Here is a 26,906-nt window from a genome sequence, read left to right on the forward strand (position 1 = left end):
GAGATTTGTAAACTGCCATTGAAATGGGGAAAAATTTGCAAATGAGTGCAAGCTGGAAGGCGACTATAACAATATTCAGTTTCTATTATTAAAATAGAGTTCATTTTTGCCATTTCCTTTTCACTCTTCAGCTTATTTGCACGTTAACTTGCACTACTGCTTTTTCTTTCTGGTTTGTGCAAACAGCGTAGGCCTTGTGTGTGTTTCTTGGAGTGGGTAAAGGCAGGGGCAGGATGCACCTAAGAATTAGGGAATCAATTTGGTGTTTTTGATGTGTGTGTTTGTTTATACTGGCTGTCTAGTGATGTATGTAAATGTTTGGATCCTATCAGGAGCTCTACCCTCAGGCAGTTTAGTTTCTTACTCAATGAGCTCCCTCTTCCACTTCCGAAGGAATTGCTCTTACATAGGTATTGCATTTAATGGCAAGATCTGTAAACGGTGCTGATGGTTTGGCAGTTCCTGTTAGCGGCAGTGGGACTTGAAAACTGGATTGCCTCACTGTGATGCTGAACCCTTCTGGTATACAGGAGCTGCAGAGCCCATGGGAGACTTCGTGCCTGCCCTGGACCTCCCTACAGGGACATCAGCGCCTCTTTGTTCTGTAATTTTGGTTTAAACCTTTTTTTTTTTTTCGGTTAAATGAAATGCCAGAGAAACAATAACTTGAACGAAACAGTTCATAAAGCTGAAGAGTATTGATCCAAGTCCTATAGAATAATAAACTGTTCCCTGTGAGAGCAGTTTGCTGTTCTGTGAATTACCTGCCTGTCTTCACATAGTGGTAAGGCTTTGACTCAACACAATAAATGTCAGTATTTCTGTTAGTTTCTTATTTCAATGTTGCATGTCTAAGGAAGTCTGGTTAGTCAATTTTGTACTGTCTGTTAATGGAAAAATACCTGTAATAAATATCAGGTGTTGAGGAAGATGCTTCATGCAGATGAGATGCTATTCAACTGAAACAATCTCACGTTCTGTTCACCTATTATCTATTACGTTATTATCTAATTGTTATCTAATATGTTCAGTTAGGGGGGAAAAAAGCCAATGAAACAAAAAGCCACCATGCTGTCTTAAGTTTACATTCCTTTAAAAATGCAAAATATACTAATGAAAGATGAAATGCACCTTCAGATACTACAGAGAAATCTCTGACAAGGGGGTCCTTGTGTTGCAGGAAATACAGGTGCGTGCATAGAGAATAATGGGACAACCTCACTTATAAATGGTAACGTCTGTTTCACACAGTATTCCTTTTCAATAGGATCCTAATTCTAGGATATCACAATCAAATATGTATTTTATTTATGTCGCTGTGTATAGGTCTTTCTGAAAAATCCTGAAAGCTTTTCATTTTTAAGAACAAAGGGGGAACAAAGGCAATTATGTGAAAAGGTGAAGACCAAGAGCTCCTGTAAAGCTGGCTACTGATTTTAGATGGCCAATCTGAGAGAGCTGAAAATGGATGTACTTAAAAAACAAAACAAAACAACAGTCTTTTCTCCAAAAACTGGTCATTTTGAGCTGACTGAAGTGAACAGCTGGAATCTTCAGCAGCGTTTTGGCTTTGATGAAGGAAAAACATTTAAACTACATTGTATTAAGGGGAAATATCCGCTATTTGGAATAAATATGTAAGTAAATTAAATGGGAGTAGAGAAAACTAAGTAAATTTTTTTTTAAATTGGACATATGATACACTGGAGACATAAAAATGAGGGCTTTAAAACTTCAAGGATTTTGTTACATGTGGTAAACTGCTGTTTTGGCACGTGGAAAGATGGGAAGCGTGTCTTCATAGATCAGAAATCCTGGGTCATTACTAACCCTTCTTCATAAACTCACGTTGGGAGTTTTTCTGGATACCTGAGCTCAGTAGAAAAGCAATCCAACTCTCTTAAATTAGTCTTTGGAGTGCGTTGTTTGAATGGACCGTGATTGGTTTGGGTTGCTTTGGAAGGAAAGCTTCAGAGCTTATTCGATGGAAATAAATCTAGTATTTTTCCATAATTATGTATTTTGTGTGCCACTGGGAACACTGCAAATGGGTCAAATAGTGAACGTGATGTGCTAGGCATTGAAGGATATTGGTGGGAATGTGCTTCTATGCTTTTGGCACTCAATGGAATGTAGGGGTATGGCTTGGAGGTAAGCTTGTTTCATTGAGAAAAAATGTAATTATAAAGTCTGTTAGGATTCAGACTGACATTTGTTTTTGCTGTGATGTGTGTATGATTTTCTTTTAAACAACTTGAGCGATTTTGTGCTTCTTTTCTCTTTAAATATATGTGCCTCAAAACCAAACAGATAAATCAAACTGTTAAGTGTTTTTGTTTGGGAATGCTCTTTGTTCTTAAGATGTAAACTTGTGCCTTATACCAAATGCTGAAGTCGAAGTCTTTTCTGTTCCTAAGAAAAACGGGCAATAGCAGGAGAAATGTGAAAGTAAAAAGCATCACAGGCAAAAGCTGTTCCTCTGGTGCAGACAGCTCGGCTGCTTGAAGGGCTACAGGCGAAGCGCACAGCGTGTGACATAACTGCTGAACCTTGGTTTTTATTTATTTTCTAATTTATTTTTTCTGATGGTTGAGGGAGAATCATGACTTGTCAATGTTGTGCGGTTTAAACTGCCGATGGAAATAAAACTCACCACCAGCATGCTGTTCTTGGGCAGCTTTATTCTACAACACTGTTCAATCGCAAGTGTTGTGAGTATGGGGGTTTCCCAGTTACCAGGAGTAGAGTAGAATGGATTTGCAGTTAAGTAAAAGGAATGATATGCAGAAGAAGCTTTAGGAAAAAGAAAAAGCAATGGGTTTAATTGCAAGAGTGCATTATGTAAAAGTATATATTGTTTGTTTCATAAAATATGAACTAATTATCTATCTATACTAGGTAAAAACCAGTGGATGTTGTAGCCTGTCCCTTGTGATATGGACTAGGTTAATCATACTGGCTTGTTTCACATAGCGATGATTCAATTTTCTTTAAATCATGTTAAATTGTATTCATCGTTCACAGATAAAAAATAAATGTATTGTCCCATGAAGAATGTGATATTATATTGCTTCTGGTTCTTTGATAGTCTAAGATGCATTGTTTGTGAATCAAATATATATATATTTTTTAAATAAAAGACAACACCTCCTGCTTTGCAGTTGTTGTAAGGAAACTAACCTGGAGAAGTGGCTTTTGGGGTACTGCTGTAGGTGTGTGAATAACCTACTTTATTTCAGGCAGTAAATAAAGCTGGATTGAAAAATACATCACTTACACTGGGCTTTGTATATGCTAGGAGTACCTAGAAAAGAGGCAGAGAGAGCAGAGCTGCTTTCATGGTTCATTAACCAAACAAATGGTGACAGTGATGGGTGAAGGCTTTGAATAGTTTATCTAGAGGGATCCATACGGGGAAACTGGAAAAATAATTAAGCCAGTTCCTATGAATAATTGGTAATACCGACCTCTGAGCACTATTGATTGGTTTGTTCTCTTTGTGGACAGCTGCTGGTATTACTGTTTTTACTTGCTGAAAGCCTGCTACATTTATACCTTTGCAGACAATTAGGGAAAGTAACACCAATGCTTTGCCAACTTCTATTTATTGGCTCACTTCTTGTTGAAGGGAATAGTGATCACGCCTTCCAGCTTCGTTAGTTTGGTGCGTGGGTGCTCCTGTAAAGTTAAATATTTGGTATCAGTTGGAATTTATGTAATCCAATGCATTTTCATGATGATAATTATTGACTGGGGGTAAACATTTGAGATTTCTGTGCAGGACTTCGTGAGATGTTTGTGTTTGGCTTGGCCATACTTGTACACACTGAAGCCACCAAGGATGTTGGTCATCTCCAGTAAGGGTCAAAAATCTCACATCAATTTAGTTGATTGCTTACAGTTATTCTGTGAAGTAAGCTTTTTTATTAAACTAGGCCTCCAAATCATGTTATAATTTCTATCTCTGCGTGTATTTTCATTAAATATATCTAGGGTCTTGTACAACTGAAACCATCTTTTATTCAGGTGATGGCAGTGTGTTTTCCTCTGGACTCTCCTTTGGTTTTTCCCTTGTTAGGAGGCACAGTGTATCAGCAAAGAATGACAAATATAATGTGGTGTCATAACTTCAAAACAGCCTGATTTTATTTTCTATTCCTTCAAGTATTTGCTCACATACTTGGAAATGATCTCGAGCAATCAACATATTCTAACCACATACTCAAACCCAGTGTTGTTTCCTTGTACTGAAGTGCTGTAAAACCAAAAATCTCTAATCCACAATGAAGGGTTATTTCTAAACCCAGGCAGTACATAGATGTTAACTAAACTCCTTGTCACAGAAAACTGCAGCCAAAATGTATTCTAACAGTTGTGGAAATACCAGTGATGAACAGGTACCTTCATGGAAGTAATTATCAGGGCAGTAACATATCATCCCTTATGCTACCTCCCTGGGGATTACACTAGGTTCTGCCTCTGTTTGGCATTTCTTTTGCAGTATTTCTTTTGCAGTACAGGGACTTGCAGCAGACTGTGCTTTCTGTTTGTGTACTCCCTGATCCTTCACAATGCGTTTCCCAATGGCTGAGGGGGAGCAGTGCATCAGCCTGGTTCTGGCACCTCAGAACACACGGGGAACACAATGTGCTGAGACTGCAGAGTGTTTTGAGGGCAGGATAAGCAGAAGACGGAACTGGGCTCTTTAGGAAAAACCTGCTCTGCTCCCCCGTCCTATTGATGAGCGAGCTGAGAGCAATGCAGAGGGTTTCAAAGTGATTTTCTATGGCAGCTGATGAATCCCCAGGGGAGGGCTGTAGGATGGGGAGCATCATCTCTAGGCCTGGACAGGGGAAGCCACTGGAGCAAGGCACAGCTTCTGGGTTGTGTGTGTGGGTGGCTTCCTGCTGGAGCTGGGGAGCTGTCACTGTTGCCTTTCTGTGACAATAGTGTGGGGGAAAGCTTTGCAGCACAGATCTCAAAGAGCTAAAAAGGGTTTTGAAATGCACGCTGCTTTTCTTTAAAGCTTTACTGAAAGGCTGCTGTTTTGCATTTAATAGAAGGCTGGTCATAATCACTTAGCTCTCAAAGAGTGTTTGGTATTGCACTCTAGTTATTACTCTTATGAAGAATTGGGATGGAGTAGTTCTATAAACCATAAAGGTAACAAAGCAGTGTTTCTCTGAGCTTGTGGAAACCTTCCCAAAGTTCTCCTACAGCCTGTAAAAGGGATAGTTAAGGAATCAAACTACATAGCAACCACAATAAAAAGTCACTGGCATTGTCACATTTTAATTGGTAAAATGGCCCGTTGTCTGCTTTGTAATTAAAAGGACTCAGCTTTCTGTATGTGCCGCAAAAATAATTTCTGTATTTTAGTTAGAGAAAGTTTTATCTAATTGCTGCTGTTGAGTCATGGACGTTAATACAGGCAGAGCACATGTCATGAATTAAAAAGCATTGTCATTATGATCGCATCAATAATTTGCATACTCCAAAATGACCTTGTATAGTATTCTTCCTGTGAAAACTACTGCTGTAAAGAAACTAAAAATGACAAGGGCAGGGGATTAGTCAGAAATATCCAATGTGTGGCGTTTGGGTCATCTTGCAGTAGGAAAGAATACCATATCAGGATTACTGTGCCTTGTAAGAGCTCAACCAGAATTAGCTCGAGAATAATCCTTCTGGTGCTACTTTGGACCTTCAGTAGGCAGCTTTTGGTCTGCCCTGACCAGTGTTTTTGTTTCTGGTGACATCAAAACAAGAAAAAGAAGGGAAGAAAAGGGAAAGATTGTGGCATCTCAGTACTCTGCTTCTGGTTGAGGATAGAGATGATTCATCAGGCTTATTTCTTTTCATCTGCTGTGTTTTTCTGTTCTGTATCAAGAAAACACTGGAACTCTTTAAAAATAGAGAAAGAACAATAAACATCAAATCTTAAGGAAGGTGATTGAACTGAAATACCTCCAAGCATGCTCTGTCTGGGACTGCTATTAAAGACAGCTTAATGGCTCCTTTTTTTTCTCTCCCTCATACTTTTCCCATAATGTCTGTTTGCTTCCTTGATAAATATACATCCACTCATGAGCTCCACATCAGAATTCTCATTAGTGTTTGACTGGGTGTGCTGCAGGAGATGTGGTTATACCCTCTGATCTTATTTTCTCCTCTCCTTAACTAGAGGATGCAAAATCAACCAACTCATGGCTGAGAGCTGTGTTGTAGCTGCATTTGGGCATAATGATTGCAGTATTTATAACATGGAGTAGTAAGTTTCTGGACTGCAGGATCCATTACATGCAGATCACTGCAATGAAGTTGAGATATATCTGAATGTTTCTTTTCTCCATCCTTGATTTTCTGGAAGAGTTGTGCTTCATTAGCAGTTCTCTGCACTCAGTGTTTCAGTGACTGCTGGGTACAAATGTATTTGTTGCAGCTTCTCTGGTAGCCTTGTAAAAGTTTTATTTCTGTAAGCACTATTGTGTGTAGCTAACAATAATTTGTAACAAGAATCGTGTTTGTGGTTGCTCTCAGTGATAGGAGGTGGAACAGCTAGAACAAGTGTACTGAACTTAGTTTTGGAAAAGTATCTTTGCATTATATTCTTCTTGGAAATGTTGCAACTGTTTTTTCTGGTGCATTGGAAGTTCTGTGTAAGGAAAACAGTTTTACCTTGTTACAGAGAACCGATTGAACCAGCATTGTGAGAATGGGGAGAAGTAAATACTCCCTGAAATACAGAGTTTTAGCACGTGCCCAATGAATGTTGTGATTACTTTGGGGGAACTTGAGTCTGTTCTCCAGTGATCCTGAGTTTGTGGTCCAGGCAGGCGTTGTGCTTCAATGGTAAAACGTCCCATGATGGTCCTTAGTACCTGGTGGGTGCTAAGCAGGGGTGTCTGAGCTGCCTCTGGAATGAGCAACACCTCAGTGCTGTTACTGGCTATAAATGGCTCTGAGACATCACAATGTGAGCATGCCTGAGCTTTTGCTGGGGTTCCAGCTTGAATCTCCCCGTGGTGCTGTACCTCACACAGAGGCATGGATATCCGAGGCCTTCGTGTGTGTGAATTAAAAAATAAGTGCATTAAAGCATTGTGTGAGATGCTGGGGGTGCTTCTGGTTTTCTAAATTCACAGTGAGATGCCTATAGTTAGGATCTGCCTTTCTAGTAAAGTGCTGTGATATCAGCATTACGCAGCTCTTTTCTGTGAGATCTTTAGTTAAGCTGCAGGTTATCCCTTGGTGGGCCTTAGCTATGGATGGATGACCACTGTACTTTCAGGATGTGTCATCTGCCAGCAGCAAAACTACACTGAGCAGAATTACAGTCCTTGTGCTGTTGGGGATTGCCTCAGTGTATGCACTGCTATCTCTAGTGCTTGAGAGAGATTCTCTGAAATGGAACGAAGTTACATTCCCATGCACATAAGCTGAAAATCCCTAGTGATATTTGGAAAACAAACAAACAAAGCAGAAGGAAGGAGGGAAAAAAATATCATTTTGTCTTCTAAACTTCTAAAAAGTGGTGTGGAAGTTCACTACTAGCACAGCCCATCCTGTGGAGCAGTCACAATGCCTTGTGTGGAGTGGCAGATGTCCTTGTGAGCAGCTGTTACAGCAGCAAGCAGAACAGGAGGTGAAACCTGGTTTCCCTGCATTACTAAAAAGGTTAACAGTTTTCCCAGACAGCTAGGATTTAATATTAAGGTGAATTTATGTTTCTTACATGGAGGTTTGGTAATATGAATGAATTCAGCATTTAAGCACTCGCTGAGCTGCTGTGTTAAACTTATTGTAGTCCTTTATAAACAGAAATCTTCTTTCCTATATGTAGAGCAGACCAACGGTGTTTCTTTTTGCAATATCATAAATGTGTTTACAATATATATAGTTAACGTGATGTGACATAATGCTGAGCAAGTCTTTGAAGCTCTAGAAGGAATGTTTTTTAATCAGCATCATTTAAGGAGGGTAGCACCTTCCCCTCAACATTAATCTTCTCTCTTAAATGTGAGTTTTGGACACAATCTTAATGAAAAACCTTGAAAAATGCTTTTTGAGTAGATGGCTATGAAAATACTTCATAATTCTCATCCTATTTTTTTTTCTTTTCAGCTGGCCATTTATATTCTGCAAGACTAGAATAGCACTATGGGGGGAGCACTTAAATAGGGAGAAAATTTGTCATCTGTCACACTCTGAAATTAAACTTTTGATATCGAGTTATTGCCTTAGAAATAACTTGAAAAAATTTACATGCTGAGAAAAGTACATGGTGGGGGAAGCTGTTGAACTAGTTATGTAATAATGCTGTTAAATCCTGAGCAGAATTCTTAAAAGTATTTCTTTATGAATAAATTAAAAAAAAATAATCCATACAATAGAAATTTCAGTGATTCTGAGACCAGTATTGTTTTTTTTTTTTCTTCCTTTTAACAAAACTGTGGGGAAGATGAGGTTCCCTGAGCTGCTGTGGTGATTTCTAAGGAGAGGATGATATCAAGTTTTGTTAAATAGCTTTAGAAGTACTTCTATGTTTGCATCTACTAGGAAAGTAGAAAGGAAAGCAAGGAGCCATGCCCAAGGAGAGCAGTTCATTACGCAGTCAGGACAGTGAAGCTCAGAATTACTGATGGCAAGCTGTACAAAAAGTAAATCTGGAGGAATATGTACTGTTTAATAATGGTGCAGTTGCAAGTCAGTTTGGACTGACATGATAGTTCTGCTTTGTAGAAAGAGGTTTAAAAATATAAATAGATGAAACAAAGGAGAGGCTTATCTCGTAGGGTCAGGGGTAATGGAGCAGTTGGTAGCTGCTGGATATAGGACCAGTCAGGGAGAAAGACAGACTTCTCTTTCCCACAGTTAATTTTATGCTTCAAAATCCTTGCTAAAGGAAAATATCTGGGCGACTGTGTTGGTTAAAGCTGTCATTTGTTGATATCAGTGAACAACTCCAGATTCTTGCTAAATCAGGTTGCTTGCTTTGTTTCTGCTTATCCCCTGGTGACAGCTTCTGCTGGCACGCAGACGGCTCAGCGTTGCTCTTATGTAACAGCGCACAGCAAGGGTATATTCCGGTACTTTGCATGGATTTCTTTTGTCTGCTGCAGCTACATCTGTCTTATTCATATCTCTGTGCTCCTATGGCCGGGTCATTTATTCATTTGTTCCTCCGAAACGTTTACAATTTTTCTTCCCCCTCCCCTGCTTTTGGCTCGTAGCCGATAGCAGGTCTGATTTAGCACGCAGAGCCATGTGGTGCGGCTGTGCCCATGCTGTCACGGTAAGGTTGCCTTGCAGCAGAGGTAGATGGCAGTAGCTAGCAACATGCGGCTCCTCCATCTGATTCCCTTTTCGTGTGCAGTTAGCCGTGTGGAAGCTGGCTACTGTGCTGTTTGCTGGCTGAACGCCAGCTCAACACACGGCATCGCTGTATGTAGCCAAGAAACCTTACGTGCCTGAGAAATGTGTGATTTCTAGCTGGGAATGCCTGAAAACCTGCTTTTTTGTTAGGTTTTTTTTTAGCATTTTTAGAAAAATCTTTTTCACCTATTTCTGAAAAAAAAAAAAAAGTCCAAATTGCAGTTTTTGAGACTCCTTTGGAAATCTCACTTCTTGATTTTTGTAGTGTTTACAGTCTCAGAGTTTACAGTAGGTTTCATTGGATCTCTGAACTGATCTGGGAGAGCAGTGCACTATTTGTGCTGAACACAGATGTGAAGCTGTGTGATATCATATAGTAGTTTTTAATCAGATGATTCTGCTAAGCCAGATAGCATTCTAGAACCTGCCAAATGTAGTAAAGGAACTACCAGTAACTCCAACTTCAGATGTGCTTGTAAGTGTGAACAGTGAAGGAGTTTACATTTAATTGGTCATAATAGTTTTATTTTCTGATTTTCTTTGAAGTAGTTTGAGTTCTGCTACAGATCCAGTCATGTTAGCAGCAGAATGAGGAATTTAGAAACTACCCATATCAAACATGCAGTAAAGATGCACCGTGTGTTTTGAGTTACTTTATGTTCTTATAATCAAGACAATTTCAGAAAAACAGGGAATTCACTATCTTTGGATCTAGGTAAGGTTTAGGGAGAAGATCAGATGTCACCTTTATTTATTTTAAAGTGTAATTCTAGCACTTGGAATGGAGCAAGTATTCAGATTGAGTTTTCTTTATTTGATTTTTAAGCTGAGCACTTAAGGGGAACAATAAAACACAATTAAAACCCTTTTTTTTCCTTGTTTTGAATCTACAGTAGATGACCTTTGAAATAGATGGTAGTTTAAAACATTAATCTATATTAATTATACCAAGTATGAAATCTGTCAACAAATAAACTTCCAACTGTCCTTAATGAAATTTGAACATAAAATTCATCAGGATTTGTTGTGTGATTCAGGTGGCTGTTCATGTTTGTTGCATTAAGTGAACATATAGAATCATCACTGTATGGAATACTTGCATATGTAACTTGTGGACTGAGGTCTGTATGTTTCTTAGCTGTTGAATTTTTTTTTTTAATCACTTGGAGTCTGCATCTTTAAAATATAGATAAAATATAGAGAATGTAATAAAATGAAAAAACCTCACCCAGTTCCTTCTTTTCTGAGCAATGTTTCCATTGACAAAACACCTCTGGGATGCTCAATATATTTTGATGCCTTAAGCCACTTCTGTAGTGGTCACGGCATGGCCAATTCCAGTTATGGTTTGGGCATTACACAGTAACATCAGATGTATGCAGGAAGCTCTTCTGTCCTCTAATTCCCAACAGTTCAGGCCACTAATGAAATTAAAGCAACTGTGAAGGCATTGATGATCTCAAATCTCCAGAAAAAATGAATGGGATTATTTTAAATAATGCATCTATAATTTTTGCACTCCAGTGAAGAATTGTTGTTATCAATTTCGTGCCTACAACCCTCTTCTAGCTTTAAGAGTGACTCAGAGTGCCTAGATTTCACTTTGATATTTATGTCAGTTACCTCCCTAATGGAAAGCTCCAGGTTGGCATGTTTGAAAGTATTTGATTGCTGTGGGGCAGTGTTTCAAGCTGATACTTCTAGGTTGGTCCTGTCGGAGACAAGCACAGCCTCTTTAGAACAGCATCCTTGATTCATAGAATAGAATGAAGAAACACAGCACTTGCTGATTTTTCATTTCTTCACCTGATGAGAGATGACAGTAGATGTACACAGCTACTGAGAGGCTTTACTGCCTGTCTTTTTGACATATTGAGCTAACACACAAGCTGTCAGTTTTGTTTTGTAATGCTATAATTACTTGTATCTCATCTTTCTCCAGGATTTCAGTATATTTCTCATTGTAAGCTAAACTTGGGATGATAATATATTTATGGAAGATGGAAAAAATTGAAGGTGTAGTAGAGGTCTGTATCATTGGGTGAAAGGGGCAGAATTTGCCTGATAGTGACCATTTTATTAAAACAACAACAGCAACAACAATGCATCTTCCTCCTATGATAACTTGTTTTCCTGATATCAGGGTGGCTTATCTTTCCTGTTGCCTTTCCTGGCCTCCAAATGTGATTCCATTTCAGAACTGCACATGCAGCGTTTTGGGATTTTTGTTCATGCCTTAGCCCTTGTACTTCATATAGCATATGCTTAGAGCATCTACTTCAGGAAAATGGGACTTATTTTACCATTTACCTTGTCTAGAGTGTCATTCATTCAATGTTCAAACATCAGTAATAGTTGCCCTAGGATGCAAGGGCCAAGCAGAAAGTGCATTTGGGGTCTGTTCTACCACATGGGATGAAAGCACGAGTCGTCAGGAAATCTCTCCTCCTGGGGACATTGCTCATATAGGTGACTGTTTTATTTATCCCTGTTTCACCCAAAGTTCTGCATTCTTTTATATTAATAAAAGCATTGATGTTGATTCAAAATCTTCATTCATGATTACTTCAACAAATTCAACTTTTGTTTCTCTTAAGAGCTGTTACTGTTTGTTGTATAGCAGCGTCGTTCTAGGCAATTCAGAGATCAAGTGGAAAGAAATTCAGTGATGCTGCAGTGAATGTAATTTACTGGAACTTGCTGTAAATTGGAAAATACAAGGCAGCTCTGACCTAAGCTACTGTGTCAATTTTGGCTGTGTACAGTATTATGCAAAATACTGATGTCATCTATTGAATTTTAAGCTTCTGTCTCTACCAATATACTTTCCCTTATGTAGTGATGCACGATATAGGTTTTTAGGCTGATCTTCATGGATTTGTGCAGCAAAATAATAATTTTTCATTACAGCCTTTGTAATTACCATTTAAGCTATCTCATATGAACAATGTGTGCATATCTGTCCATTGCCTATAAAGGAGTCAATCAAATCAAGGACATAATGGAAAATCTTAACTATCAGATGGCAGGGGTGCACATATTGAGTAGTGGAAAATCCTGCAAGTGGAAAGAGCTCTTTTTAGGTGTTGGAATAATTGTATGTTGCTTGAAGCACACGATGAGAACAGTTTAAACAGTTATTAAAGAATGTTGCCAGATCTTATCACTGCAGTCATGCATACAGATCAGCGATCCCCGTGCAGCACTACAAAATGTGTGAATGAGGTGCACTTACTAAAAATATACCTATTGAGTGCTGTTCATAAATTGCCACAGAATACTAAATGCGTGCAGTCTTAGCAGTATGAAAGCATCTCCAAGTCTGAGTTCAAGAATGTGTTTAACTGCAACTTTACGAGTGAACTTAAGAGACCAAAAATACTTGCAGGCTCTCTTTGCCTGAACTTTTATTGATCTTTAAAAAGCAAACAAAACGAAACAAAACAAAAAAAACCCTTGAACTTGCATGCTTGCATGCATGCAAACCCTTGAAAATGGATGAAAATGCTGTTAAGATGAAGTTAGTGCTGGGTGTGGTACAGTGGATGAATAAGCAAGCATAGCAGATGAGCTGAGTCTCATAAAAAGGCAGCATGCAGTATTTTTCAGGTTTTACTTGGCATAAGGAATGTCCAACTGATATATCTGAGTCCCACAACCGGTCTCTTTCCATCCTCAGTTTACTTTGTTAAAATTGGAGCCGTGGCAGTTCTGCTCTTGCATCATTTGCAAGGAAAAGTATTGGGTCAGCGTATGAGTAAGGTTCCTGGGTCAGTAAGGTTTTTGGGATCACCTTAGCTGGCTGGGATAGGTTGTAACACCTGTATCTTACTTTGGGCTGCTTAAGCATCTTTACGAAATGTGGAGAAGTGACTGTAAAAAGAAATACAATTTTTACGTCTCTTCAAGGCATCTGGCAATAAGTGGACATCTGAGATGAAACTGAAAGGAGGAGAAAGTCTCTTTCCTTTAAAAGAATCCCTTAATACATATTCAAAACCGTCTTAGAATCATAGAATTGCAAGGTTGGAAGCGACCTGCAAGACCATCTAGTCCAACCATCCTCCCACAGCATTGCTTCCACAAGCACTAAACCATATCTCGTAGCTCCTCATCCAGGCTCCTCTTGAACACTGCCAGGGACGGCGACTCCACCACCTCCCTGTGCAGCCATTCCAGTGCCTGACCACTGAGAGAAAAAGTTCTTCCTCATGTCCAACCTAAACCTCCTCTGGTACAACTTGCAGCCATTTCTTCGGGTCCTGTTTGTTGCCTGGGAGAGGAGGCCAAAGCCCTCCTCACCACAACCTCCCTTCAGGAAGTTGGAGAGTGCAAACTCTTGTGTCATTATTCCACAGATGAAATCTATTCTCTTACGAGAAACTTTTTAAATCAAGTCTGCCTTTGTCAACTCAGCTTTGTTGGACATGCAATTCATTAGAATCCTGAGTAAATTGGAAGTTGCAATGCTTTCTTAATAGTTAAATCTTCAGTTAGACTTAGGTAGATGAAACCTTTCCCTCATCAAAGTGTTCTTAAAACCAGTGAACTGTTTTTTCTTTATCAAATTCTTTGATTATCAATTTGTGTATAGTTATCCATTTCTTCAGCTGATTGTGGAGAAATGCATGATTGCTAGCATTCTCTATTTCTGCTCCAGCAAAGGATTAAGCTGTTCAGGGAAAAAAAATATGAAGCACAAAGGATTTTGTTTAACTATAAACTTTCTCTGAAAGTAACTTTTCTCATGAGGGACTGGCTTTCTAAGAGCAAACTGAGGGTGCTTAAAGGTCATGCAGACTGCTCTCAATAACTACAGTTTTCCAAAACTCTGGAAATGCCAGATAAAAGCATAAAGAAATATTGATCTGATGGGGCCTTACATAATCCCTGATGAAAGTAACAATGCATTTTAAAACTTGCATTGATTACTCTGGGATTTATAGCATGGGCCGTGCTTTTGTTATCTTTCCCAATACTGAGAATGCTGCCTTGACAAAGCTAAAGAAATGATATTGGAAACGCTGTTGAGACATTTGAATTTATCTCTCTAGTATTTTAGCACTTACTGTCCTCTGAATTTATACTCAAAGCCACGTAAATGAACGTACTTTACCAGTGAGCTTAATGGAAGCGGGAGGATTAATGACACAGCTGTACCATAGGCAGAAAGACACTTTTTGCAACCTAGGCCTCAAACTGTAAGCACTGAAGTGTGCTGTAAGCAAAACTGAGCTGAGAATTTCTGTTGCTGCAATGACTGCATCTGTGCTGCTTTTTAGTTCTGTGCTGGGATTCTCCTTTATTAGTCACTCAGTTTACTTTGCATCTCTATCATCTCTGCTGAAGTTGTTTAGACTTGCTGTGCTTTCAAGTAGCTGCATTTAGATATTTCCCCTAATATGTCTCCCTTGCTTGATTCGTGGAGTTATCTGCAAACTGAGGTTTATGAGAGAGCTGCTCTGTTTTTGTTTAGCTTCAGTAATCTGCAAACAATTGGAAAATTATGAGGCTCTAAGTTTTCAGCCGTTTTCATGTATTTCCCTAATAGAAAACTCTGTAATGAGTGCAGAAGTGATGTTGATGGCTCAGGTGGTGGATGAAGTTTGTTGATTTGGAGCTACTGCAAGTGCTTCCTTTTGTGTGGGATGCAACAAAGATTGCATCCTTGACAACTTGTTGTCATTAGTTTCTTTAGCAGCTGTATCAGGTGTGTCAGCCTTTTCGTTGGCCAGATTTCAATTTCATTAATGATGAAACCTCCCCAGCTTAGCCTTGACTCTCACATAAATTCTATTATCTTTTCAATTTCCAACTTCCAGCGTGAACTTGTGCAGGGCACAGTGGTACTCGTGAAATTGAGTACTTGCTTTTTGGCTGTCAGTGGCATATTCAGTTTGTGTATCATTTTGTGTTGTTCCAATACTGCTTTAAAAAAGCTGAAAAAGAAATTAGTACTGAATGTTTTTTTTGAAACTGTTCCAAGGCTGTCATCGCATGTAACTCTGTGTTAGCCTCATGGCTTAGTGAAATAATTATCTGATTAGTGAGAAGATGGTCTGTTTAACAAGGCTGTGTACTTATCAAGTTATGTCTTAGTGCAAATATAATACGCATGTACTATTGTGTCTCTGTTTACTTAAACTCATCCATCTCCAGATGTTTTTGAATTGCTTCTTCCTTGAAAACGTAGAATCCTGTAGTGAAGTTTGTAAACCAATGATGTCTGTTGTTTGATCAAGTTGATTTGTCTTGCTGATTGTCAAGATGTTTGTCTAGATGTAATTCTTGGAATAAATGGTTGCTTTCATATCCTCTAAAAATAACTTAGTTGTGCTCTGATTCGCTCACGTATTTCTTTACTGGACCTTTTTCCCTTCAAAATAATTAATTCTTAAGGATAAACCTAGTTATCCATTCTATTTAAGACTTAGAGAACTCAATGCTGCTGCAGAATAATTATAAAAGGCAACGAATGTAATGGCTGTTGTTTACATTTCTTAAGCATTTGAATACTTCTTCTTTAGGTAGACAAATTAACTCTTCAGTTATATTGGATTTTTTTAAAACTTACTTTCTAGCCAGTGCGCTGGAGAAATAATGCAAGAGTTTAATTTTATTGCTTATGTAATAAAAACCATTTGGATCTAAATTAAATCAGATGGCTTTAAATGTTTGGACTGCATTTTCTGGGTTCTATATTCACTGTATCCAAACATAATTTACATTTCCAAAAACTGAATCTATTTCTTCTTTGTTTTTACTAGGGCCTGCATGCTGTGACACAAAAACTGCATCACGCTGTGCACTATGTTCATGGTAAGCCTTATTTCATCTTGCAAGTTATACACACTGTAATTCCAGGGGTTTTGATGTTATTTCATTTGAAATTATCATAAGCGCATTCATGCTGCTGTAGTCTTTATTCATTTTACAAAATGAGTGTCAAATTTCCTGTTTTGAACTACATCCAGTGCAAAATTAGCTTTAAAAACCTATGCAGAATTTGATAATGGTCTCAAATTTGCGATGGTTTTGTAAAATAAATAAAAAATACACGACAAATAATGCACATGGCACTGGACAGGAAAGTACTGCAGTAGTGCCCTCATTTATGACTAGCCTCTAAGTGACAAGAAGAGGTAAAAAGTAACCTAGGGCCCAGCATGGTATGCAGCAATTCCTGTTTTGTCCAGGCTTCGTGCCTCTTTATCTATGCTAAGTAATTCTCCATGGCTGCCAACTCCTCAGCATAAGTCTTAAAATAACTCAGTTAAAAATATTTCATAAACTCATTTTATATAGGCAAAATAAGCCTCTTTGCTCCTCCAAAGCAGCATACATTTCTTCTGTTACATTGCTCCTCCAAATATTAGCAAATTACCACTTTAATTATGAATATAACTTGAAAATAAACCCTCTCTTGGAATTAAGCCCCACATTTATCAAATGGTTTCCAACTAAGTCTGGTTCTTTTATGAGCTGCTATCTAGAAAATACCTTCTGTATTTCTGCTTTCACCGGTGCATATTTTTAAATTCATTATTTTTCCTCTTTTCACTTGAACAAGAATGGATGTGGTCCCCATCCCCTCCCCTGTGAGATGCTCCTTTAGCTGCTGAGGGATGTCGAGGCTAATCAGTGACCTCTGAGTCTGAAACCAGAAGTTAGTAAACAGCTTTCCCTAGTGGATGGGATTAGAGATGCAAGAGGAGTGGCCAAAGCTTTAACGGACGTCGTCTTTTAATCTTCCACAGTTCAGTTATTTTGTCAGGAAATTAAATATATATATATATATATATATACCTCATTGAACTGCCAAGGTAACCAACAGATGTTAATTTTCTCTTGTTAAATTTTCTCTTGGCATTTCAGAGAGTCGAGTCACGTTTATAGATGTACTGCTTCTTCCCAAATTAAAACATGGAATCCTAGTATATTCAGAGGCTTCATAATAAGCACGCTTACCTATGGGAATAGTTTGTGTTGCAGGACCTTGTGCAGGCTGCAGGGATAGGTGCACGTTTGCAGACCATGACCAGCAACAAACCCTCTCTTGATTATGCATTATATCTAACTGCTCATTGCTCTTGAAGGAGAATTAATGCAAGAACAAAAGCTCAACATTTGCCAAGTGCCACTATGCCAAAGTTCCTGTATTTCCAGACTTTGTGTTGTACACTTCTCCCTCATTCCAGAAATTGAGTCCTTTGCATGTAGTTTCCTGTACAAAACAGTGGCATTTCCAGCACTTCTACTGTTCTGTTGGTGTTTGCTGGAGGTTTGGAGGAGGTTTTGTGTGTGGATCTTAGCACTGACTCTGTAAATTTAATTAATCTGGGAGCCCCAGAAAGATGGTTAATGACTCTATTAATAAATTTCACTTGTATTTTCTGTTTTAAAATAGCAGAGCAGTGATATGTGCACTAGGGTATAATAAAAGTGTCTTATTTTAGAGACCATCTAGCAGTAATCATTTTCAAGCATTGTAGATGTTCTCTAAAAAATGAGATTTGTAATTTTTCTTTACACAATTACTGAATAAGGCTCTGAACCTGTCAGTGCTTAGCTAAGGTATTTTTACAACAAATAAAATAAATCATTGTCGTCTCAAATATCTTATAGTTTGATTTCACTCACTTAAATTGTGTGTTTACGAGTTAAGCAAATCTGACAGTATTATTCTTAGAATTATTTTAAAAACAGCCCAAGGCATAAAAACCCAGATAAACAAAGCTATAACTTCTCTAGTTTTGATGGCAAAACTCATTTTATGCTGTCCAATCTTTTGTAATGGCTTAGAGAGGGAGAAAATGGTGATTAAAAAACAAGTATTGGAATATTCTGCACACAAAATGCTTTTTAGTGGAAAGGAATTGCAAATCTACTGACAAAACTGCGTAGTCAGATAAAACTGTTTGAAGCTTCTTGTTTCTGATTTGTATTCCCAATAAAAAATTAAGATGAAATAGCAAGCATAGAGATCAATTAGAGCTGTACTAGCTTTAAAAAAGAGAATCCATTTCTTGTTCTTATTTTCTAGAGTACTGCAGTGCATCTTTTTAGTCCATGCTGTATTTGTAACAAATATTTTCATGTAAATAGAACTGGTACAAATTACAAATTAATTGCTTATCACTTCTGAATCAGAAATAAATTCTATATCTGGGCACCTAATCTTTACCTTATCTAAAACACTTCCCATAAGGGTTCTGCTGAACTTTTAAAAAGTAGTTTCTTCATTTTACATGCTTTTGATACACTGAGCTTTCTTACAGTCCCCAGTTTATTTTCAGGTATTCACAGCATTCTTTTTTGAATCTGGCACTACTGCTCACCTTCTGTTGTATGGCTTATCTAATTGATGTTGTTTGGGGATAGCAATTATTTGGAAAAAAAAAATTCTTTTTATTAATTGTAATGCGAATATTATTGGAATTCTGTTAAGAATGCAGTTTGTATTACTGAATGAGCAGGACTGAAATATTGGAGAGTGGAGGAGTGGTTTCTGTACTGGGTGAATGCAGCCCTTAATGCGTGCCTGCTCTGTATCTCAGCAGTGCTTCTTGTGGCAATGTGCTTTTTTATAGTTTGCCTGTTTACAAATCCTCTGTATAAATAGGAGTCCCAGAAGTGCTGCAGCGATGGGGACTTTGCACTGCTGCTGATCATAATTAGATTACTCTACTGACTTGTAGATCAAGCCAGTGAAAGATGCACAGAGGGCTGACCTAGAGCTTATCAAATCAGCTAAGTAGAGCAATTAATGAGACAGACCTTAACTTGAATGGTGTGTTATTTCTTCAGTTTCTCTCTTTTTGCTTGAAGAAGATATTTCAGGTGAAGCAGCGTTCAGTGGGACAATCTCCTTGTTGTCTCCTTGTCATGTGTTTGTCTTGGAGAGTGTCAGCAAGGGTTCTGAGCTTTACCAAGAATGTCGTACACCTTTCAGAGATCTGCTGACCTTCCCAATGCACAGAGCAGTGTCCTGCTGTTCTGTGACCTATAACTGCTTTTAGAAACCAAACTAACAAACCCCCAAAACAGTATGGGGAAAATATGAGGTCTGCCCTGAAAAATCTTTAGCCGTATAATGCTGTCCTGGCTAGTAGCATGGGAGTTCACTCCTATTAGCACCAGTGTTATTACACCAAGAGTTTCAAATGGCATACATTCTCAACAAGGCTAGCTCAGTGCACTCAGTAATAAGTATATTATTGTTATAAATCAGGAAAAAGTCACTTCTGGTTTTCGTTCTTAGGAAGTTTGTTCTTTACTAAGGTCGTAGCAACTGACTAATTCAGCTCCCCCAGAATGTACTGGGGACTGTGGATAATGTCTTTTCATACTGCTATTCTCTGCAGTACAGATATTGTGCAAGGCGAATGAAGTGTTTTGTCCAAACAATAACTTGTCAAAGTGTCTAAAAAGTAACTCTTAAGAAGCTTCTCATTACTGTGCAGTAGGAGCTGTCAAGGTGTCCTTAGAACGGTGCTGTTAACGAGTTCATTTTATTTGTAAGTAAGTTTATTTGCCTGATGCTGTTAACAGCAGTCCTTAATTGAGCAGTTAGCCATACTACCTTAAAGGAAGGATAAACCATTAGCAACAACTGATTATTAACTGGCAGTAGTTTATCAGCCTATAAATATGCAGTCAATTATCGTGCTTGTTAAACTACGTTCTGGGCTGTAGAATTGAACTGATGGTGTTGTGTGGGATTTCAATTTGTGCTTTTAAAATACAGGTTAGATCACTGCTTAAATCCATGCAGAATAAAAATAATCCCAAAGCAGCTCCTTCTCTCCTTCTGTTAGATGCTTCAAGGAGACAGGGGCTGTTCTGGCTTACACAGAGCACACCATGTGCTCCTGGCGAGGCTATTGGGTTTTGTGTATGCATGCATTGTGTGACTGTGTGTCAACCAGTACTTCTAACTCCTGTGCAAAGGAGCAGGGATGTTGTGAACCTGTACAGCTTGCTGCTTACCATGTGTGGAAAATGATTAGAGCAAATGTGCAAAGGTATGGAGGAGCTTTAAGCTACCCCTGCATCATGGCTTGGGAGGAGGTTGTCTGACGTAACCCAGTGTGAAAATGAGAAGAGCAGTGTATGTTTATTGCTCCTAAGAAACTGCCAAAGAAAACTGTTTCAAAAAGAGGGGAAACTCAAATCAAAATTATTACAACTTGAATATCTGAATGCTTCTCTTGTATAATGAAACCTGTATGAACAAAATACTACTTTGGTATTGAGGAGATGCTTCTGATTTTACTCACCTGCTAATCTGTATTTAATTTGTACTTAGCCACACGTTACTGGTGGCAAGCGAAAGTGTTAAATATGCATAACTTGCAAAATTGGTAGTTTTTCTTTCTTAATTAATTTGCACAAATCAATGATTTTATATCTTTAGATGTAATTTTCCTGTGTCTCACTGAAGGAAGAAATTATGCAAAGTGTCCTTTTTTTCCTTGCGCCGTTTTGCTTTAAACAGCACCAGTATTTGTCAAGTTTGCTGCTGCCAAATTGGACCACGGCCCTGTAGCATGACCACTGAATGTGGCCAAGTGATCTCTCTCCTAACATGACCTTTGCAGTCATCCTTCCCTTCTCTTCAATTGGTCAAATCAATTCCTTTTCCATGCTTGCAGTGAATCCTAAAGCGCGTCTGAAAATGTAAGTTGAATTAAGACTCCATATTCCCAAACTGCAAAAAAAAAAAACACCCCACCTTGGTATCCAAATCTGGCAATGTGTGTTTTATACTTTAAAAGCTTAGAGAATTGCTATGACGTGTTGATCTTGAAAGTGATTTTTGATGTTTTTTTTTCCTGCTGTATAACAGCTTTATTCCTACAAGATAAAAGCTGTTTGCAGCACTTTTATAATATGAATCTCTGCTCTCATGTTCTCAGCCAGCTCCATGCATTGAAATACTCTGCAAAAGTCTGCAGCCTGCACCCCTCAGAGCAGTGCCAGTGCCCAGAACGTAGGGATGAACAGCTTGATGCAGAAGTAGGAGTGAAAGACTCCTACATGCAAGAAAGAATGATGGGTGCTTCCTTCAGTATCAGCAGTGCTGAGAGTGAGGCCTTCCTCAGGATTTTATCACATCTATCTGAATACTGAAATACATCTCATGAGGGATATAAATGTAGATGTTTTGTGTAAGTTTTGAACTGATGATCATTCTTTGTTCCATCAACTCAGCTCTGTTATTATAGTTAGCGTGTATGCTGTGGATTTTCCTTTCAAAAAAAGACACAACACGCATCAGGGGCAGTTTGAGACTTTTTCTGGCATAACTTAAAGAACCGTTCTCCTCTCTTTAAACCTGATTTAATCACTTTTCAGTCTTTTTACCCTAAATATCCCAGAATGGAGTTATTAACCAGACTTATCAGCTTGGGTCAGGCTTTTAAAATAACTCTTCTTCAAAATTTAGAGTGGCATTTTCATGTCATTAGCACTGAATACTTAACCCCCCCCTTGTCCCCCCCCCAAAAGCCATGTGTTGGAGAATTCTTTGAGAGCTACAAAATCCTCGAACAGCTGAAGATAAAGGGGAGTTATTTGGATAATTATTCAAGGTTTTTGTAGGTTGGTAGGTGGTGTTTGCCTTCAGAAGATAAAAGAACAGCTCTAAAAGATGATGCCTGATGTGTGCAAGCTGCATTTTCTTCTATATTTATATTCAACTGGTCTCTCATTTATCTAACAAATGTCAGTCACTTGACTTGCTTTTTTGACTTGCTGAAAATGAGAAACCTTCAGTTCTAACTCATAGGAAAACCTGCTAAAAGGAGACTGTAAATAGCAGTATTAATCTTCCCCACCAGTGTTTCTTATGGAATTGTTTGTTTCCGAAAGCACTGCAATCATATTTTATATGATTTCACTGTATTTGGATAAGATCAGATATTGGAATGCTTCTTTTCCTTGATCCCTTTCCTTGTTGGAAGGATGTAGTAAACATGACCAAAGTTATTTTGGTAGTAAAATGAATGCAAAGTCTTTTGAAGTCTTTGCTTGGTCTCTTGGAACCAGGTGTAAGATGCCCCAGTACAGGGGAAGGAATGACAGATGACTTGTAAAGCTGAATGCTGCATCTCAGTAACTTGTACCTTGAAAAAAACCTGCAGTATAGAACTTACAGAGTCTATTTTTGCTTTGTGTGGGTTTGAATTAGCTGATTCTTTGTCACTCTGCCAAACACAACCTGAATGAGTACGCTGTAGTGTATTTCACTGTTAGAATATTGTAACTAACTCCATATTTCTTGTGGTGGTGTCAGGATCTGAAACCACCAGGAGGACACAGTCTCAACTCCTACCTGACAAATATTACTGCTCATTTCTGGCTCGGTTTCCCCAGTAGCAGCAGCAGTGACATGCTGGTTCCATGGGCTGTCTGAGCCCTGCTCTGTGTGTGCAGATTGCTGTGGAGAACGGAGATCAGGTATCTCAGTCTTTCCTGATGGATGTGAAAATTCGCTCACTGAGTGCTGTTCCTCAGGGGGCTTTGCTGCACAATAGGTCTGGTCATGAACTTGAAATTACTACTTCCCTTTTTAATTATTTTCCTAGCGATGTAATAAAGTATGTTAAAAATATCATCTTAAAAAAAGAATCGAGGGCCATAGGGATAGATAGGAAGTTGTATTATTCTATAATAATGTTTGCCATTCTCTTCATTAGCTTTCTACCTATATTCTACTGTGGCTTTTTTTTTTTTTTTTTTTTTTAAACCAGCCACCAATCTAAGTAATAACAGGGGAAAAAGGCTTAGACAGGAATGGTGGTCAGGAGTTATAAGCCGTCTCACTCTCAGTTCCTGTAGGACACACACCATTATTTGGGACTTTGTTGAATAGTTATCCCAAATTTCACATTCAAAATTACTAGTTAAGTCTTCATAAACTCACTTTTACAATAGCTGATGCCACAGCTGCATGTGTCAAATACAGGGTGAATTTTGTCCCGGACTCTTAATTGTTATTTTGGGGTTGGGTAGCTGGATGTTTTTTCTTCCTCTATGATGTACATTATTTTCTTTAAGAACCTTGATGTCGTGGATGAAAAGCTGTGCTCAATAAAAAGAAAGCAGTGAAATCCTTTTTTTTTTTTTTTTTTAAACAGTCTGGGCTTTATGGCCTGAATACCTTTTTTTTTCTAAGCTTACTGTTTTCTATCAAGTAAGAATATTTTTACATTTGCTTAAACACTACATCAATATTTCCAGCAAAATACTTCTTTTCCTCAAATTTCCTTTTTAATAAAATACAGCCTCTTTGAACTTCACAGACCTCGCCATCTGTTACTCAATTTTCACTCCATAAAATTTTGCTGACATCTGTTTTAATAAAAAAAATATTTTTATAGTCATGGAGAAATTTAGTTCAAACTCAATATTATACTACTCTTATACGCCAAACAGAAAATGATGAAGAGGAACACATGGGAGAAGAACGAGAGGAAGGCTTCAAACCGAAGCCTTGCTGCTTAGGGCATGCAGTGACTCTGGCTGCAATGTCCTGTTGTGCAGCACATGGTGCTCTGCACCCACTGCTGGGCTTGGCTTTGAAAACCCAGAGCAGACTTGGTCAGGTTTAGAAGGCTGATCCTCATTATTCATCCTGCAGCCCCAGCTTTCTGCCTTGGCCCCATTACCAGGTCGAGGCTTCTGGCCCACAGGAGCAGCTGTGTGCCATGGAGGTCCCCCTCCTGCATGTGGGGACACCAGCAATCCCATGTGGGAGGCAGCTGCACCTTCCCATGCATCTGCTTTTGTGCCTCCCATGTCCCCTGGGGTGGCACATCCTCTGGTTTTCTTTTTTCCTGTCAAGCACACACAGCTCTGAAGTTTGTGGGTGCTGTAACAGGCAGTGTAATAGATGTAGTGATAATTACTCCTGAGGTCTTATTTTTAAGCCTTTATTTACTTACTTATTTCTTTAAGGAAATGAGGCATATGCAGTTTTTGTCTGACAGTCTGCTTGTTTGGCTGTCTGTCAAGCTCCATTAGGAGATTTGATCAGCATTGTGGTTGGACAGACCCTTCCCATCTCTCATGAGGTATTGGAAATTAACATAATTTTCTAACAATATTTAACAGTATTTAAGAATAACTTGTTTTTATCATGCCTCTTGGTTACCATAATCTTGTATCAGTTAAAGTGATCCACCTGTGCTTTTCAGGGCCTGTTATACCTCATATTCTTGATTTTGAAGATGTTCCAAAGAGTTGGGGCTTTGCTGTTCTTACTTTCTCTGTTGCTGTTGGGTTCTCGTATGGGTATGCTTTCTCTTTCAGAATTTCAGATATTTCTGTTTGCAGATTTACATTCCTTTGCTTACCATCTGAATGGATATTTACAATTGAATGATCAATTTAGAAAATTGCTTTTAAGCTGAATATTCAGCAGAATAAGCTGATTATCTTGAATTTACTGACAGAGAGCAGTGCTGCTTAAAATTTTCATACCAAGCCCCTTCTCACATTTAGCAATTCTATAGTTATTATTCAACAGAAATGGCCACATCATATCTTAAAATAATAATATTTTTCTTTCCTGAAGCAATGAAGTTTTTTTTAATGATTAGGTAGAAAAAAATCAATTGAAGTGAAGTAAGAGCATAATTTTGTATATCTCAGAGCCCTTCTCTAATTCTTCAGCCTTGAAGATGCTGTCTATCTGCCTTAAAGTTTTCTTTATTTGGAAAGGTTTTCTAAGGTATACTTCAAAGAAAAATGTCTGGAAGCTTTCTTTGGTTTGTATAAAGTCTTCAGTTTATTTGAAAGGAATTTCTTTCAGTATTTCTCTTCAAAAAACAAAGGCCAGAATCTTTCAAAATCCTTAAGAAGAAATTTAAAGAAAAGCTGAAATAACTGTATTTCTTTAGGATTTTGTAGTAATAGATTACAAGGGAAAGTTTCTTTTTTCTCTTTTTTCTAATTTTTATTTTCTGGTTATTCTGTGGATTTTTTATACTAATGAACATGCCATGTAAGTTGAACCTCAGAATTTTTTTTGCTAGATGTTGAACATGCTGTTTGTTTTGTGGCTGACAAAATTGGATTTCCATCACATTTGCTTATGATATCAGTAAACTAAAGGAGAACAGGGTGTTTGTTGCAGGCATGAATGATGTATGTTGCTCTTTCAAAAATATGAGCTGAAATAACAGCAATGGATTGTTTCCTTGCATTGATGTGAATGTTCAGTGCCAGTGAAAATGCTAACACTGCAGTGAAGCAATGTTTTTAACCTCCGTGGCTCAGGATGAATATTTGAGTGTTGTATCACTTGTCAATCCCATCCGAGTAGTGCTATATGTCACAGAGGGAAAAAAAAAACCCTTATAATTCTTACTTGACTAGTCATGTCTTTTGCTGACATCTTGAGCAAAGCAACTTTAACTGAAACATGACAGGAAAATTAACTGGGCATGATTATAAGCTCAGTTTTCATTTGATGAAGAACCAAAAGAATAACATTTCCCAGTGACTCTGTCCTCTGTGCAGCTTTAGCAAGTGGGAGCATCGCGTGCAGTGCTCCTGCACTGGTGTGCTCCATGCATGGGGAGCTTCCCCAGGTGCTCAGCACTGCTGGGCATGGTGCTGCTGCTGCCAGGATCCCGAGGTGCTGCAATGCTGGTCCTGCTCTCATTGCTATTGCCTTTTTGTCCTACTCCTGATTCTTCCCTTAAGCTGTTCTAAGTCTGTAATACCCCAGTTTCTGGTCTAAGCGAATTCTACTCCACTCCCAGTTCTCGTTCAGCTCCCAGTTATTCCTCTACTGTGTTTAAGACCACAAGGCTTCTCAGGGATACCAGGCTAATAATTGATTTTGTGCAGTCGGAAATGGAATAAGAATCATAATGAAAAAGCAGCAGACTTTTATTATTGTTTTCTAGTTTGGTATGCAAGCCTATAGAGAATGAAATACTACAGCAGCCCCTCGCTAGGAGGGTTGAAAAAGGAACCCTGTTCAAAAGAGTTTGTGTAAAGTAATACCTTGTGTATCATTGATGTGCAGTGAAGGAGGAGTTTCCTCCATGCTGAAATTTTCAGAGGCTGTTATAAAGATAAGATCATTGCTATGGAGAGTCTTCTGATGCAGCTTGAGATAGTAACTCATGGAACATGACCAATTCTTGCCTTAGGTAGGAAATGTTTCCAAAATCAAGCCATTCGTTGCCAGCTGGGAAGAGTAAGCAGATATGGGCAACCCAGAATGTTTCAATCAAAATAATTAAAATTGATTTATTTTAGAATGGTTTGAGGAAGATAGTAAATGAGCAGAAGGAAGAACATAAGTCAGCAATCTTGACTGTAAAAGCATTTAGCTGAGGAAGATAAAGTCCTATTTCCTTTAGAAATACAGTCTATCAGAATGGAAAGTTATATTATGAATTAGAACCTAATTAGAAGTTAGAAATCATCTGGGGGAATAAAATGGCCTATTATTAATGTTGAAAATGTGCTACTGAGGTGCCATGGGAAATCAAAACTTTATTGTTGATTTG

At 38.3% G+C, this 26,906-nt stretch overlaps 1 protein-coding gene across 11 annotated transcripts in view; it reads left to right on the forward strand.

The window, feature by feature from the left end:
* Window positions 1–26,906, forward strand: part of ATP2B2 (ATPase plasma membrane Ca2+ transporting 2) — a 393,147-nt gene that overhangs the window by 87,693 nt on the left and 278,548 nt on the right. For all 11 annotated transcript variants that reach the window (XR_016470063.1, XM_090148058.1, XM_090148043.1 and 8 more), the window contains exon 2: window positions 16,143–16,194. The gene's annotated coding sequence lies outside the window, so the exon portion shown is untranslated. The remainder of the gene's footprint in view (window positions 1–16,142; window positions 16,195–26,906) is intronic.

The sequence above is a fragment of the Phasianus colchicus genome, chromosome 11 (genome assembly GCF_987193195.1).
Source record: "Phasianus colchicus chromosome 11, bPhaCol1.hap1.1, whole genome shotgun sequence".
NCBI classification, from domain to species: Eukaryota; Metazoa; Chordata; class Aves; order Galliformes; family Phasianidae; genus Phasianus; species Phasianus colchicus.